This window comes from Scyliorhinus torazame, chromosome 10, assembly GCF_047496885.1.
Source record: "Scyliorhinus torazame isolate Kashiwa2021f chromosome 10, sScyTor2.1, whole genome shotgun sequence".
Lineage (NCBI taxonomy): Eukaryota > Metazoa > Chordata > Chondrichthyes > Carcharhiniformes > Scyliorhinidae > Scyliorhinus > Scyliorhinus torazame.
In genome coordinates this window covers 117354248-117371385 of record NC_092716.1, presented here as the reverse complement: position 1 = coordinate 117371385, position 17138 = coordinate 117354248, and positions in this window count along the sequence as shown.

Genomic DNA, 17138 nt, shown 5'->3' with positions numbered 1-17138 from the left:
ACCCTTTAATGCCTTCTTAAATGGCCCAGCATGTCAGCAGTTCACAGGTCTATTCGGGATCGGCAATGAGTGCTGGCTCATCCAGCGACGCCCACATCCCATGAGTAAATAAAAATATATCCGCTCGTGCTTCATGAGTCCACAACATCCGCAACGTGTAATTGGTTTTCCACATTCGCAGTAAACAGATGGCAGCTTTTATTCCCTCTATCTTTTTCTTTCACTTTCATGTACCTTTCTGTACTTAACAAAATGATAAATCACGCCATGCACTTCCATTGAACAATACGATGTGATGACTCTCGGTTGTTTAGCATGTTACACAATTAAATTGCAATCTCGATCTCACTGTCATAGGAACACTGGAACACAGGAATTAGGAACAGGAGTCGGCAATACAGCCCTTCGAGCCTGCTCCGGCATTGAATCAGATCATGTCCTTCAACCACAACTACACGCCTGCATTTTCACACAATCAAGAATCATAGAATCGTAGAATTTCTCGCACATCACACTTTGGATGAGCTGCAGCTTTTCCCATCGGTGAGCCATTGACTCCAAAAGGCATGAAAACTGAAAAAGGTCTCTGTAGATTCCCTCCCCATTACTTTGGACTGGAATATTTTTTGCCAATTCAATCCTAAATTCAGATCCGAATCACTAGAAACACCTATTTGTCTCCGTCATACCGACGGAAACGTAATGCAGTCCAGCTTTGCATTAAACCTAAATTGGTGTCTTGTTATGTACTGACTACTTCGTATTTACTGACGATACTTTGTGTATTCTTCGGTTCCAATAAAATGTTCCTACTATGATGGTATCATAGATCAAATTGCCCTCACGCATCACACCTGCCTGCACGGGTCGACATTTTCTATTGCAAGGATATCGGTTTATTAGCCTCATTATAGGCTGTAGATTAAAAAGATGTAAATGACGCTAAGTGTGTAGACGTGCTTATTAGATGAATTAGACATTCCGAATTCTCCCTCAAGCGTACGCGAACAGACACCGGAGTATGTTTCAGAAGTTTTCACAGTAACTTCATTGCACTGTTAACGTAAGTCTAATTGTGACACTAATAAATATTATTATTGTTCCGGAAGCACCATGTTAGAAGTTACAGGGCATATATATGTTTTTAAATCTAGCCTGATTGATTATTTTTAACTCAGTTAGTCGATGGAATGTGAGTTTTCCCACATAAATATTGCAGACATTGCACGAAAAAGTACGAACTGATCCACCATTTGTAATGGCGGGTCAATCGCAGTCACGGCGGCCACCTCATAACTGAGGACAGTGATGTGCATCCCGATCTTTCCGGCCGAAACAGAGGACCGCCAGCTCAGCCACTTCGGCACCACAGCACGACTGGCGAAGTGCTGAAGCTGCAGCTGGACAGGGTGCAATATTGGGAGCTCCCGTGGGTTTCATTCCAGCAGAGTTGACTTGGGTATAGGATATGCCTAAAGTGCCCAGATGGCCTATGTCAGACATGGAATATCAATGTGTGATAGCCTTTCTCTCCGGGTTCCGCTGGGAGTCAGCAAAGTTTAGCTAGTGGTCTCCCATGTCATCGTCGGCCCTTCCTCGGGGAGGAAGACCGTCAAGGACAGAACGTGAGCCTCGTTTATCTTGTAAGTGGCTCGATTGCCCTCTTGTTTGGTGGATACGCCACTGATTCGCGCCATTATTAATGCACTTTATTGACAGAAGCAATAGGGGATGCCTCCTGCCATTATCTCCAAGCATGCAGAAACTCTCCACAGTAAAACCTAAGTATATGTGAATGGAACATAAAGAAATATTAATCGTTTGGATTACTATCGCCCAGTTAGTTGCGAGTGCTTTCATTTCCTTTCATTTTACGCACAATGTCAAACTCCCTCCATGCAGACTACAGGAGTGGTATATCTTTGGTGCGTCCAATACCGATCCACAAGCATCCTTTACAAAGTAATCCAGTTGCTAACCACGAATGGCGGCGGTACGGTGGTCAGCACTGCTGTCTCTCAGCGCCATGAATCCGTGTTTACATCCCCAACTTGGGTGACTATCTATGTGGAGTTTGGACGTTCCCCCGTATCTGTCTGCCTTCCTCCCGGCTGCCCCGGTTTCGTCCCACAGTCCAAAGATGTGCAGGTTAAGTCCATTGTCCAAGAGCCCCTTGGTGTCCAATTATGTGCAGATGAGGTAGGGTTCCAGCGATAGGGAGTGGGAGTGGGGCTAGGTAGGGTGCAGGTTCAGTCGACAGTTAGGAAGGCAAATGCAATGTTAACATTCATGTCGAGAGGTCTAGAATACAAGACCACGCAGGTACTTCTGAGGCTACATAAGGTTCTGGTCAGACCCCATTTGGAGTATTGTGAGCAATGTTTGGGTCCTGTACCTAAGAAAGGATGTGATGACCTTGGAATGGGTCTGAAGAATGTTCACAAGAATGATCCCTGGAATGAAGAGTTTGTCGCATGAGGAACGGTTGAGGACTCTGGGTCTGTACTCGTTGGAGTTTAGAAGGATGAGGGGGATCTTATTGTAACTTACAGGATGCTGCGAGGCCTGGATAGAGTGGACAGGGAGAGGATGTTTCTACTTGTTTGAAAAACTAGAAGCAGAGGACACAGAGTGGTTGATGCGTGGAGGTGGTGAAGTCAGTGTCATTAGGGACTTTTAAGCGACTCTTGGACAGGCACACAGACAGCAGTAAATTGAAGGGGTGTAGGTTAGGTTGATCTTAGATTAGGATAAATGGCCAGCACAACATCGTGGGCCAAAGGGTCTGTACTGTGCTGTACTGTTCTATGTTCTGTGACACAAACTCAGACTAAAGGTACGATCCTTTAAAACGGAGAGAGGAGGAATTTCTTCAGCCAGAGGGTGGTGAATCTGTACAACACATTGCTGCAGAAGGCTGTCGAGACCAAAGACAGAGATAGATAGGTTTTTGATCAAGAAGGGGTTCAGGGGTTATGGAGAGAAGGCAGGAGATGGGGAAGGCAGGAGAATGGGGATGAAAAAAATATCAGCCATGATTGAATGGCGGAGCATAATCGATGGGCCGAGTGGCCGCCTCATTCTGCCCGATGTCTTATGGTCGTATGTTCTTGTGTACTTTGAAAGAAATGCGCAGAATCCAGAGGCCGAATGGCCTCCGTCTTCATTGTCGTGATTTTGTAGTTCTTTGATTTTAATATGCCAACTCTTCCTCATCTTATTGATATAACAAGTGAAAAGTTCTCCGAAATATGTTCAAATCACTAAGTTAAGCAGGGATTCCGGAATTCAAATTCAACGAAGTAATCAGATCTGGAACACAAATTCGCTTTCGGTAATGGCGACCATGAAACTGCCGGAATTATTCTTAAATTAATTAGATTTTCGACTATGCTTTAGTGACGGACACATGCCTCCTTGATCGAGTTTGACCTACGAGTAAGCTTGGTGATTGAGTATATTTTAGAAATCCCCCAAGGTCGACCGACTAGATTATAAACTCAGCATAATTTTTAAAAAATAGATTGCAAGAGTTTCAGTAAGTTTTATTATAAAATGAAGAATAGCTCAAGGAAACGTTCCTTGTTTGGAGCTGGGTGCAGTAGGTCATGTAGAACAACGTAATGGCAGGAACTGTGAGCAGATATTTCGTGTCATTGTTCAGAGTCGAAGACAGACGTTATATACCAAGAATAATGGGTCGCCAGGCCAGATTAGTAAGAGTGAGAACGTACATTAATTAACTTCCGTAGATAAAAATGAACCTGGAAATCGTATGGATTTAAAATATTTGACAAATTCAGTGGGCAATATTTTCTTCACCATCTTGCAATTTTCATTCCTTTCAAACAGTAATTTGAAAGTAATATACAGACGGAACATTATAGGTACAGCGGAACCTACTCTGTCAGGCACGCCCACCAAACTAAACGACGCAGGATACTCTCTGGGAAATGATGGCAGAAGAGGAAGGCCGCTGTCGCTCGCGCCACAATTGTAAAGAACATCTCCTGTTACCATCATGCCATTACAGGCCAAGAAGGAGTTACGCAACGAAATCCAGAGGTCTGTTAAAGCTGCCCTTTCTCTTCATGCACTGTCGATGTTTCTTTTTCCGCTGTAAATTGAGAGCGTAAGCATTAACAGAGCCATCCAGTTTCTTCTAATTCACAGTTCTAAAATCATCAAATCCTTCAGCAGTTCAATCTCTTCTTCGGGTTTTCCCTATATCTCGATGCCTGAGCATCATGTTCTTTTGACTGCTGATATTTTTGTCTCGAAAGCACAATCGAATTTGACTTATGTTGGCGTGAGACCCTTGACCAACATCTGAGGTGACCTCGAGCGCCTCCCCCTGCGTTCCCTGTCGCTTTGTCGCGAACTGGAGCGCGCGCACTGTCTGCTCCGGTCCCTCTCCCTTGCTGGCAACCTCGAGCTCCGACGCCCTCTCGGGGTAGAGCTCTTCTGCTCCAACCTATTGCACATCTTAACATTCTATGGGAGATAATATCACGGTGATTATATTTATGAAACATAGATTTTGTAAACCGCCGAGCGGGTTTTAATTTACATATGGAGAAAAGCTATTCCGAGAAACTGGGAGAAAGTAAACAGGGAACTATGGGCAGCGAGACGGACATAAGTGATTTGAACGATGTTGGCATTTTTAACAAGAAACTCTTAAAAATCCAATTAGAAAAGAATAGCATAATAAAATACAACATTGCTTTATGGAACAACACTTCTTTTTGGAAATTGTAACACAGTTTCTTGATTATGGGGAAGCAACCAATAGGTTTGGATTTCGATTTGTTTATTGTCACGTGTACGGAGGTCCAGTGGAAAGTATTGTTCTGCGTGCAGTCCATACAGATCTTTCAGTGCATGAAAATAAAGTACATAATAGGGCAAACATAAAATACACAATTTAAATGCATACACAGAGGCAGCGGGTGAAGCTTACAGAAGTGTACTACCACTGGGTCGAGAAGATGTGTGAAGAGATCAGAACAGTCCATAAGAGGTTCGCTTAGGAATCTGGTAACAACGGGGCAGAAGTTGTGCTTAAATCTATAAGTGCGTGTTCTCAGATTTTTGTATAGCCTGCCCGATAGAATAAGTTGAAAGAGTGAGTGAGCCGCATCAGAGGAGCCTTTGAATCTGCTTCCCGCTTTGCCAAGACAGCGGCAGGTGTAGACAGAGTCAATTGGAGGCGGGTTCGTGTGATGGACTGTTCAGGACGCTCTGTAGCGTCATCAGGTCGAGCAGACGCCATACCGGGCTGTGATGCAGTGAGATAGGGTACTTTCCCTGGTGCACCTGTAAAGGTTAGTAAGTGTCACATGGAGTCACATGGACATGCCGAATTTCCCTAGTTTCCTGAGGAAGTATAGCTGCTATTGTGCTTTCTTGGACGTAGCGTCGACATAGGTGGACGAGATCAGATTTCTGGTGACGTGCACAGCTAGGAATTTGAGGCTGTCAACCATCTCCACCTCAGCCCTATTGTGCAGACAGGGATGTGCTTTGCTTCCAGAAGTCAATAACAGGCTCTTTAGTTTTGCTGAAATTGAGGGAGAGATTGTTGTCGCGTCACCACTCCACTAGCTTCTCTATCTCCCTCCTGTATTCATTGTTCGAGATCCGACACACTATGGTTGTGTCATCACCAAACCTGTACATGGAGATGGAGCCAAATTTAGCCACGCAGTTGTCGGTGTATAGGGAGGATAGTAGGGAGATAAATATACAGCCTCCGTTGAGGAGATTTTGTTCTTTATTCCTCCTGATTGTAGTCTATCGGTCAGAAGGTCGAGGATCCAGTTGCAGAGTGAGGAGCCAAGTAGGAGTTTTTGGAACGCTGCTGTGAGCTTCGCTGGGATTATGACGTTGAATGCGGAGCTGTAGTCAATATGTAGGAGTCTGATGTAGGAGTCCTTGGTGTCGAGATGCTCCAAGAATGAGTGTAGGGACAGAGAGATGGCGCGTGTTGTGGACCGCTTGTGATGGTATGCAAATTGCAATGGACACAGGACTTCACAGAATTCATAGAATTTACAGTGCAGAAGGAGGCCATTCAGCCCATCGAGTCTGCACCGGCTCTTGGAAAGAGCACCCTACCCAAGGTCAACACCTCCACCCTATCCCCATAACCCAGTAACCCCACCCAACACTAAGGACAATTTTGGACACTAAGGGCAATTTAGTGTGGCCAATCCACCTAACCTGCACATCTTTGGACTGTGGGAGTAAACTGGAGCACCCGGAGGAAACCCATGCACACACGGGGAGGATGTGCAGACTCCGCACAGACAGTGACCCAAGCCGGAATCGCACCTGGGACCCTGGAGCTGTGAAGCAATTGTGCTACCCTCAATGCTACCATGCTGCCCCAGACTTCTGGGAGTATTGAGCTGATGTGCCTCATGACCTACCTCTCGAAGCACTTCATTACAATCGAAGTAAAGGCCACCACATGATAATCATTCGTGCATATTGCCTGGTACTTCTTTGGCATTGGTATAATGGTGGTCTTCTTGAAGCAGGTGAGGACCTCAGAACAGAATAGGTTCAAGATTTCCGCAAACACATCTGCCAGTTGGTCCATGCAGGATCTGAATGCACGACCAGGGACATCGTCTGGACCCGTCACATTCCTAGGGTTCACTTTCAAGAAGTCCGATCTGACTTCAGAAGCTGTGATGGTAGGTAAGGGTGTGCCCGGGTCTGCTAAGAGAGTCAACCACAGTTTGATAGAGTCCTGCTCGAACTGAACATGGAATGCATACTTGGTGTAGTGTACTTGGATTTCTTAAATAAAATCATAACGTATGACACAAAATATTTATATCAACGTTGAGGTATGGTGGAGTTTGAAGTAACGTATCAGCATGAATAGTGGGGTGATGAGCAGGCAAGAAGCAAAAATTCAGACTAAACTGGGCCTTTCAATGTGTCTAAAGCAATACTGCAAAGAGCACTCCAGGGTGTTCAACTGTTTGCCAGCTATATTAATGATGACACCGAGGAAAATACAGAGGGCAATGATTCAACATTTTCTGGCAATACAAATCTCGGTGGCAATGCACGCTGTTTTGTGGAAATAATGTCACACCTGAGCAGTAGGTGATCTGCTATTACACCTTATTTAATCAATTGTGGATTTCTAGCTGTGCATCCATATTTGTATACCAGATTGCAGAACTCACCCCATGGAAATGATGGTAGCTGCCAGTCTTTCTCTCTAGTAAAAGGTCTATCGAAAAATTGTTTCTTCAGCTGCTGATAACAACTGACATTATTGATGGCAGTGTCCTGCCCATAACCAATCAAAGCAAGTCTTCCTTCTCCTGTCCATCCATTGAGGAATTTCACAGCCACCTTTTGACTGGCACAATTCCCAACGTTGCCATCATGGATTGTCCCAAGAGGAAGGAGGAGATGCAGCCAAAATCGCTCAAAGAATGGTGGAGGTTCCCAAACCCCTTCCTTAAGTCAAGGAGGCGATCAATTCATAGTTCTGCCCTCATCTATTACCAATCTATATTATCGAACATACCCGTCATGTATTTTCGCTATCTCCCAGTAATCAGTCTTCAGTCAATTTGGCAACTGGTCAAAAATTTGTTCGCAAATTCATGTCATGATTTAACATTTAATTTGGAGTGAGCTCCCGAAGTGCCTTTAGGAGGTTCATATCAATAGCATTCCTTGAACTGTCCTGATTCCAAAACCCGCAACTCAGCCACCGCTCCATCTTCACCTCCCTCTTCACCCACCAGCCCCCTGTCGCAAGCCCCCCCCCCCCCCCCCACTCACCCCGCCCCAATTGTAACCATCCTCTTCTTCACAGATTCATTCAGCTATTCAGGAATTTGAATCAGGGTTGGCAGGCATGATAAAAGAGATATAAATCTTTGAAAGCTCGCTGTGATCAGCTAAAAGGTTTCAATGCGTTCCATTCACTTATCCTTGAAAACAAACACGCAATTTTTAGAGCACAGATATTTAGTTAATTGATTTATAATTCTTTGGTTTTAGTATTTATTCTTTCTTCAATATTTGTGCAGTATGCCGAATTATTGATATCGAAAGTGTAATTTTCCACACAAAGAGATATGGTTGCAAAGTGATTTGAATAGATAAATCCCCGGGACCTGATGAAATGGGACGTTGTGGAAGGCTAGGGAGGAAATTACCGGCCCCCTAGCTGAGCTATTTGAATCATCGACAGCGACAGAAGGGGTGCCTGACGATTGGAGGATAGCAAATATTATGCGCTTGTTTAAGAAGAGCTGTAGGGATAAGCCTGGGGACTACAGACAGGTTAGCCTTACTTCTGTAGTGGCTGAATTGTTAGAAGGAATTCTGAGGAACAGAATCTACAGGCATTTAGACAGGCAACGACTAATTAGGGAAAGCCAGCATGGCTTTGTAAGGGGAAAGTCACATCTCACGAATTTAATTTAGTTTTTTGAAGGGGTAACCAAGAAGGTAGATGAGGGCAGTGCAGTTGACGTTGTCTCCATGGACTTTAGCAAGACCTTTGACAAGGTACCGCATGGTAGTTTGTTGCAAAAGGTTAAATCTCACGGAATCCAAGTCACTAATTGGATACAAAATTGGCATGGCGACCGAAGCCAAAGGGTGGTTGTGGAGGGTTGATTTTCAAACTGTAGGCCTGTGACCAGCGACGTGCCTCAGGGATCGGTACTGGGTCCACTGTTATTTGTTATATATATTAATTAATTGCATGAGAATGTAGGAGGCATGGTTATTAAGTTTGTATATGACACCAAATTGGTGGCATAGTAGATCGTGAAGAAGGATATATAAGATTGCAACAGGTTCTTGAACAATTGGGCCAGTGGGCCGATGAATGGCAGGTGGAGTTTAATTTGGATAAATGTGAGGTGATGTGTTTTAGTAGATCACTTCAGGGCAGGACCTACTCAGTTACTCGTAGGGAGTTGGGGAGAGTTACAGAACAAAGAGATCTAGGGGTTCAGGTGTATATCTGCTTCGAGGTGGAGTCGCAGGAGGACAGGGTGGTGAAGAAGGCATTCAGCATGCTAGGCATTATTGGTTAGAATATTGAATAGAGGAGTTAGGACGTCTTTATGGAGTTGTACAATACATTAATCAGGCCACAGCTGGAATACTGTGTTCAGTTCTGGTCACCCTATTATACAAAAGATCTTGTTAAAGTAGAAAGTATGCAGAAGAGATTTACGAGGATGCTACCAGTATTTAATGGTCTGAGCTATAAGGAGCGGCTGGATAGGCTGACACTTTATTCCCTGGAGCGCAGGAGGCTTGAAATGAAAATTGCTTATTGTCATAAGTAGGCTTTAAATGAAGTTACTGTGCAAAGCCCCTTGTCGCCACATTCCGGTGCCTGTTCGGGGAGGCTGGTACGGGAATTGAACCGTGCTGCTGGCTTGCCTTGGTCTGCTTTCAAAGCCAGCGATTTAGCCCTGTGCTAAATCAGTCCCTTATAGAGGTTTATAAAATAATGAGGGGCATAGATAAAGTAGATAGTCAACATCTGTTCCAAAGGTAGAGGAGAGGAGTGCTAAAGGGCATAGGTTTAAGGTGAGATGGGAGCAATACAAAAAGGTCAAAGGGGACATTTCTTCACACAGGGGGCGGTGAGCATCTGGAATGAGCTGCCAGAGGCAGTGGTAGAGGCAGGTACAATTATTTATTTTAAAAAACAGTTGGACAGTTACATGGGCAGGGTGCGTATCGAAGGATATGGGCCAAATGCGGGCAAGTGGAACTAGCTTCGTGATAAAAACTGGGCGTCATGGGCCAACTAGCCTATTTCCGTGCTGTAATCATCTATGACTCGATGGCTCTAATTCCAGTGACTGATTTAACACGATTTCTGGAATCAAATATTTTATTTTAACGGAGTGCAATTAAGTTTCTTTCATAAATTTAGAGCACACAATTATTGTTTTTTTTTTCCAATTTAAGGGCAATTTGCGTGACCAATCCACCTGACTTGCCCATCTTTGTGCTGTGGACGCGAAATCCACGCAGACACGGGGAGAATGTGCAAATTGCACATTGCAGCGGGGATCGAGATGGGGTCCTCAGCACTGTCGACAGCAGTGCTAACCATTGCGTCACCGTGCCGCCCGCAATCAACATTTACTGAGCATTACTTAGTAGAATGGTGATGCTCTAAAATAAACCACAAAAAGTTCTTATGTTTCCACAAAGCCATCGACTTCTGCCGCTGTGTTCACGTGTGAAAGCTGACAACTGGGTTCCAACAGGCTCTGCTGGTCTATGTGTTAACCACGGCGCAGAAGCATATCACAGGATACAAAAAATGGGTCAAACTTTCAATGCAACTATAAATTGAAGCAAGGTTTCAAAAATAGCAATCATATAAAACTACACATTCAAACAGAAGGAAATGGTTTGAATCGATAGAACTTTAGAATGTTATAATTTGGACTCCTGAAAATATCACCGAGTTATTTTAAAGGGTAACTGTGGAAAATATCGTCCATATAGGATTTGACACATTATGTGTCATTATTCCACATCATTGCTCTTAAATTTATAATGATAATGTCTTCTGTGCTAATTCAACATGTGTACACTTGTGATGGCTGGCACTGCTAATTATGTAGTAATGCAATTACCAATGTCCTCTATTTCCACATTTACAATTACAGTATTGACGGTATCAATCTCCGGACAAACCTCATTAGTCCAAATCACAGCCTGCTTCCTGATATAATGCACAACTGTGCTTTTGGTTGCAGATTTTCCCTTTGTAGCTTTTATTTTTCTTGGCAGGAGGCGGTGAAATAGTGGTACCGTCACTGGACTAGTAATCCAGATACCAAGATAATGATTGGGGGATCTGAGTTAAATAAGGTAATGAAAACATGGAATTTAAATCTAATTGATAAGTCTGGAATTGGAAGCGACTCTCTATTGCAGAGACCTTCAGATGATTGTTGTACAAACCAATCTGATTTCATAATATTCGTTCCGAAATTAAATCTGCCAGATTGCCTGGCCTGGCCTCCATGAGAAGAAAGGCTACATGCAACGTCGTTGACACTTACCTGTTCTCTGAAATTGCTATTCCCGCCAAAGGGAATTGGAGAATGGTCCACGAATATTGGCCTCGCTAGTTGCAGCTACATACCATGAAAGCAGGAAGTGCAAAATCATATTTCCCGGGATGTTTGCGAATGTATGCATGCTTTCTGTTACCACCTGGACTCCCGGATCTCCCGACACACCGAATATCTCCACGTCTGAGCTCGGGACCACTCCCAACCCAATCTTTCGGAAACAACAGCTGGAAACCCGTGCCAGACCCCGTCTGTTTTGGACACGCCCAAAACATGAGGATGTTATTAATCCCCCAGCACCCCCCTCCCCCGCCTCGCAAATCACGCACACATATCTTCAACCCCCACGAAGTGCTGGCTCATCCTCGCCACCATCTTGTGGGCCCTATGCACCACCTTAAACTGGATGAGGCTCAACCTCAGACACGAGGATGATGCATTCACCTCCACAAATCTTCTGCCTACGTCCTGGCCCGCACCTACCCTTGCAACCCCTCCCCCCAGTTGCACTTAATCATCTCCACCACCGCGCCTTCCTCTCCATCAATTACCTGTACATATGCGAAACCCTCCCCTAAGTTAGCCTCCGACAACAACTTGTCCTGCAACACCAGACTGGAAGCCCCGGAAGGACGGCATCTCTCTGTTCACAAAATCTCTCACCTGCAGGTACCCTTTTGGCAACTTGCACAATTCGTCGAACTCCTCCAGTCCTGAAAATGTGCCCCCCCCATGAAGAAGTTGCTAAAGTACTCCACCAAGGCTTCTGACAAAGCCTCTCATCCAACGCCTCTGGCACAAACCTATGATTGTCACATATCGGCGTCCGCAGCAACATGCCTTCCAAGGTAAAATGCTGTCTGGACTGGCTCCTCACCAGTAGTGTCGAAACCATTACTGGGCTCATAGCATTAACCGCGAACATCTCTCTATTCTCCATGTTTAATTTGTACCCCATAGCCGGCAGAATTACCTCAGAATCCCCATAATTCCTTCAATGCTGCCCACCGGGTTCAAAGTGCATAAAAAAAATCATCAACATGTAGCGAAACTCTATGCTCAGCACCACTTCCCGCCCCTCACCCCGCTCAATCCCGTTCCAGCTCCTCAACACCCTAAGCACCATTGCCAATGGCTTTATAACCAAGGTTAAAAGAAATGGGGCGAGCAGGCGCCCTGCCTCATCACACGATGTAACACAAAGTACGCCGCACTCGTCCTGTTTGTCTCAACCCTCGCCACTGACGCACAGTGCAACAGCCGAACCCACTCCACAATCCCTGACCACACCTGAACCAGCCCAACACCTCAACGAAATACGCTCATTAACCTGATCAAAGGCCTTCTCTACGTCCACAGCCACTCCAGCCGCTAACCCTGCCCGTCCGAGTGTATCCGAACTACATTAAGCAGCCTGCGCACATTCGCAAACAACTGCCTACTTCACAAATCCCGTATGGTCCTCCCTCATCACCCCGGCACAGAGTCCTCTATTCACGATGCCAGCACATTCGCCAACAAATTCACATCAACATTAAGCAGCAATATCGGGCGGTATGCCCCCACACTGCTCCAAATCCTTTACGTTTTTCAAGGTAATGGATGTGGAAGCCTGCGTCAATGTGGAGGGGGGAGCTCCTTACTATCCGTCGCCTCATTCTATATCCACACTCGCAGCAGCCCCAACTACGCATCCAGCCCCGTATAATAATCGGGTATTGTCACAAGTAGGCTTCCATGAAGTCTGTGAAAAGCCCCTAGTCGCCACATTCCGCCACCTGTTTGGGGAGTCCGGTGCGGGAATTGAACCCGCGCTGCTGGGATTGTTCTGCATTCCAAGCCAGCTGTTTAGCCCACTGTGCTAAACCGGCAAATGGAGTACAACTCTTCTGGGAACCTGTCCAGCCCCAGGGCCTTATCTACCTGCATTGCACCCATATCTTCCATCAGCTTCCTCATCCCAATCGGGGCCCCCAGCCACTGCACCCACCCCGCCCCCCTCCACCGTAGGAAATCGTCTCATGCAATCCTCTCCGGCAGGAGGTTCCTACTGATACAGACTCCTATAGAGGCCACAAATACTTATTCGCCCCTCAGGGTCCATCGCCACTGCATCCCTCTCGTCCCTCACCCTATAAATCACACTCACTGCTGCCTGCTTCCTCAGCTGCTGGGTCAGCATCCCGCTCGTCTTTTCTCCTCGCTCATGCACTGCCCATTTGGCCCTCCGCCGCTGTCCCACCACCTTCCCCATGGACTATAACCCAAACTCCATCTGGAGCCCCTGCCTCTCCTTCAACAAGCCCTCCTCTCAAATATGTCATTTTCAAATGAAAATAAAAAATAAAAATGATTGCTTAACCTGGACGGAAAATTTGACAAGTAAAAACAACAGATAAATCGAGAGCGGCTGGACAAACTCTAACAGGCGGAAACTAAAATAATTTGATGTGAAACTACCAGGAAGGTGATTATTATTTGATAAGGTATACGTAATTGTTCACACGATTACAATGCAAATCACACAGAAACATCCACCTAACCACAGAGAAATTACATGATAAAACTTCCGAACAGGGCAACGTAGTAACACATAAATATGCACATATAACACAAACCGAAAAGAAACACAGCTATACACAGACATACACAAATAAAGGACACCGTGCATAGCAATGATCATCCGTAAACAAATCATACATATTAGACGTACAAAAGGCATATAATCTGATCTACGCAAACATAACAATAAAAAAATCATGTAACACAGATAGCCGTATAAAGACGAAGAAGGGCTTTGGCTTTTCGCCCCAGGAGCAGCTCCTGCGGGTTGCCAGGCAAAATACAGGAAGCAAAGGGATGTGAAGGTGAACACAACCGATCCATGTATAATATAAAAACAACACCAATAAACCACAGCAGTACCAGCCAATTCCAATAATTATATAATTATACAATTACTTGCAACGGAAAATCAACAACCACAGCGCGGCGCCATTTAGATTAGACAGTCGTCCGCAAGATTGTCTATCAGAATCGCCAGCAGCATTTGGAACTGTCCCCAGAGTGCAAACAAGTTTGCATCCGGACTTCAGTCCAAATATATGATCACCGACAGCATTAAACAATATGTTGGATCAATTACACAGATGATCACCAACAAGGAAAACCATCAGATCTGCCTGGTCACCAACAGGAACATACCATCTACCGGATTTCATACTAGGCAACAGAAGAAACCCCCGCTCACTAGCAACGTCCATTCACCAGCAGTTCTCACAACCACAATCAGGGCAAAAGTGTTAATAATTGTATCAAGTTACCATCACGCAGTCAGCCGCAGAAAAACAGGAAAACCTAATTAACAGCTGAATTATCCATCACGGATAGTTTTTCACAATCACCGGAAACAATATGCTGCTTTAAAAATATATCAACCTGTCCCGGACTGAACATAAATTACAATTCCTTTCCCAAAGGGGTTACTGAGTGGAAACTGGCATGTGTTGGGATGAGACTACGTTCTACCACTGCTATTATTCCGGTTGGCATCCGGAGCTCCTATCAATTACAAAATAGGAGGTCAGCTGAATGTCAGTTGCTTTGCAGCGACTTTGAAACCGAACAACATTTTGGTCAATAAAATAGATGTTGCCCCAAGTGCGTTGCGTTTCCATTGCGTACGCGTGACGGAGCGATACAGGAAAGTGAGTGAATTGGGGTAGACCGTTATCGGCTCACCTACCAGAACGTGTCAATACAAATTTGCTATTTTTGATAGTTATTCAGCAGTTGCATCATTTCGGATTTCTTTCACGTGATGCAACAATGGTCCACATTCGACTGAACAACAATGAGATGTGGGTGGTTTTAAATTCCACAGTGTTTTCCACAGAGGTGTTTTCTCACCTCTGACGTAAAAAAAATGAAACCAGTACCTTGAAGGTATACGTTCAGCTATCTTACGCAGCACCATCTTGCAAAATACTCAATGCAAGATAACCTGCAAACACCTATATGGCCGCGCACTTAAGTCTTTCCCAACGTCTTACTTTGCGAGTGATAGAGTTTATTGGACTTGCCTCAGAATGTCTATGCTTAATGTGCAGTGGTGCTTCTCAGTCCTGGGCATTGTTTACGGAGGTGTGTATACAACTGACCGGTCTGATAAATGAAAAATGTGATCAAGAATTCCTTTAGAAGGCATTCATTTGTACTGCACTTTGCAATTAAATTTCGTTTTTATTTCTTGCTTATTATACCGATAATTTTAAACCTGTTAATCATGATCTCTGCATCTAATCCGTATTTTTTGTTCCTGTTAGCGACAGGGGGGACCTCTCTGTCAGTTCGCCAGATCCCCACCCGCGAATCTCCAGTGAAAGGTGCAAACGTCTCCATGTATTGCTCAATCCCGCTTTTCGATCAGAACACACTAGTGGATGTATATTGGCGAAAAGACAGCAAGGAAGGGACTTTACAACTGTCATCCGACAAACAAGCTATAATGACACCTTTCAGGCAAGGATCTGCGGAGCTCCATCTCCTTAATGTGAGTTTCCAGGACTCTGGTGTCTATTATTGTAGCGTCAGAGTCTTCAGCAGGAAAGTTTCCAGTGAAAATGGAACAGAGTTAATTGTACAAGGTTGGTGTCATTGAGTCGTCATTGTGCGCGAAACTATTTAACAAAAGGAGGCATGTTTTTCAATTCAGACTTGTTGTTGCATTCCCCTTATTTTCCGTGAATCCTCTCTCTACCACAGATTTGTATCGTTGACCAGACGGGCCATAATTCGGAAAGGGTGACATTTGCCAATCATTATTCTGAAAACCACAATCATTTATTTAAAATTGATCGGGCTGTGGTTAGCACTGCAGCCTACGGCGCTGAGGACCCGGGTTCAAATCCCGGCCCTGGGTCATTATCCGTGTGGAGTTTGCACATTCTCCCCGTGTCTGCGTGGATTGCACCCCACAACCCAAAGATGTGCAGGGTAGGTGAATTGGCCACGCTAAATTGCCCCTTGATTGGAAAAAAATGAAATAATTGGGTACTCTAAATTTATTTTTAAAAACTATATTTAAAATTGATGATTTCAAATAATGTGGAAATCCTTGGGATAGCGGGTTCTATTGAATATTCGTCCTTCATGTCAATGTGTTTTGGAGAGGATATCTCCAATTGCTAACAAAAATATAAAGTGCTGGACGTTCTCGTCCGGTCTGATAGCATCTGTGAAGAGAGAATGGAGTTAACGTTTCGATTTTCTCTCTACAGATGCTGTTAGATCTGCAGAGATGTTCAGCATTTACTGATGGATCCCAACATCCGCATTCATTTGCTTTTATCTCCAATAGCATTATTTGGTACAAGTGTTGGTGCCGTGCCTTCACCCACGGACGTGTTGCCGCATGCTGATATATCAGTGATAAGGGAATGGTGATCTTTGTTCAAGACAGGATTTACTCGGGCCTGGAGAGAAACTCGCGGTACTTGTGTTCCGATGTTGTCATCTCCCTTAACGTTCTGGTCTCACAGACTTGAAGATGCTCTAGGAAAATCATATAATCCCTCCAAAATCTAACCTAGCGCTGTGAGGCAACAGTGCGACCCACTGTGCTACTGTGCCGCCCGAGTAGTCCATTGCATCTCCAAGATGCCTACACTGCAGACACTGTGTCGATACGGGCAGCACGGTAGCATTGTGGATAGCACAATTGCTTCACAGCTCCAGGGTCCCAGGTTCGATTCTGGCTTGGGTCACTGTCTGTGCGGGCTCCGGTTTCCTCCCACAGTCCAAAGATGTGCAGGTTAGGTGGATTGGCCATGATAAAATTGCCCTTAGTGTCCAAAATTGCCCTTAGTGTTGCGTGGAGTTACTGGGTTATGGGAATAGGGTGGAGGTGTTGACCTTGGGTAGGGTGCTCTTTCCAAGAGCCGGTGCAGACTCGATGGGCCAAATGGCCTCCTTCTGCACTGCAAATTCTATGATAAACCAATGGAAATGAATGTTTAAAGTAGTCGATCAGCT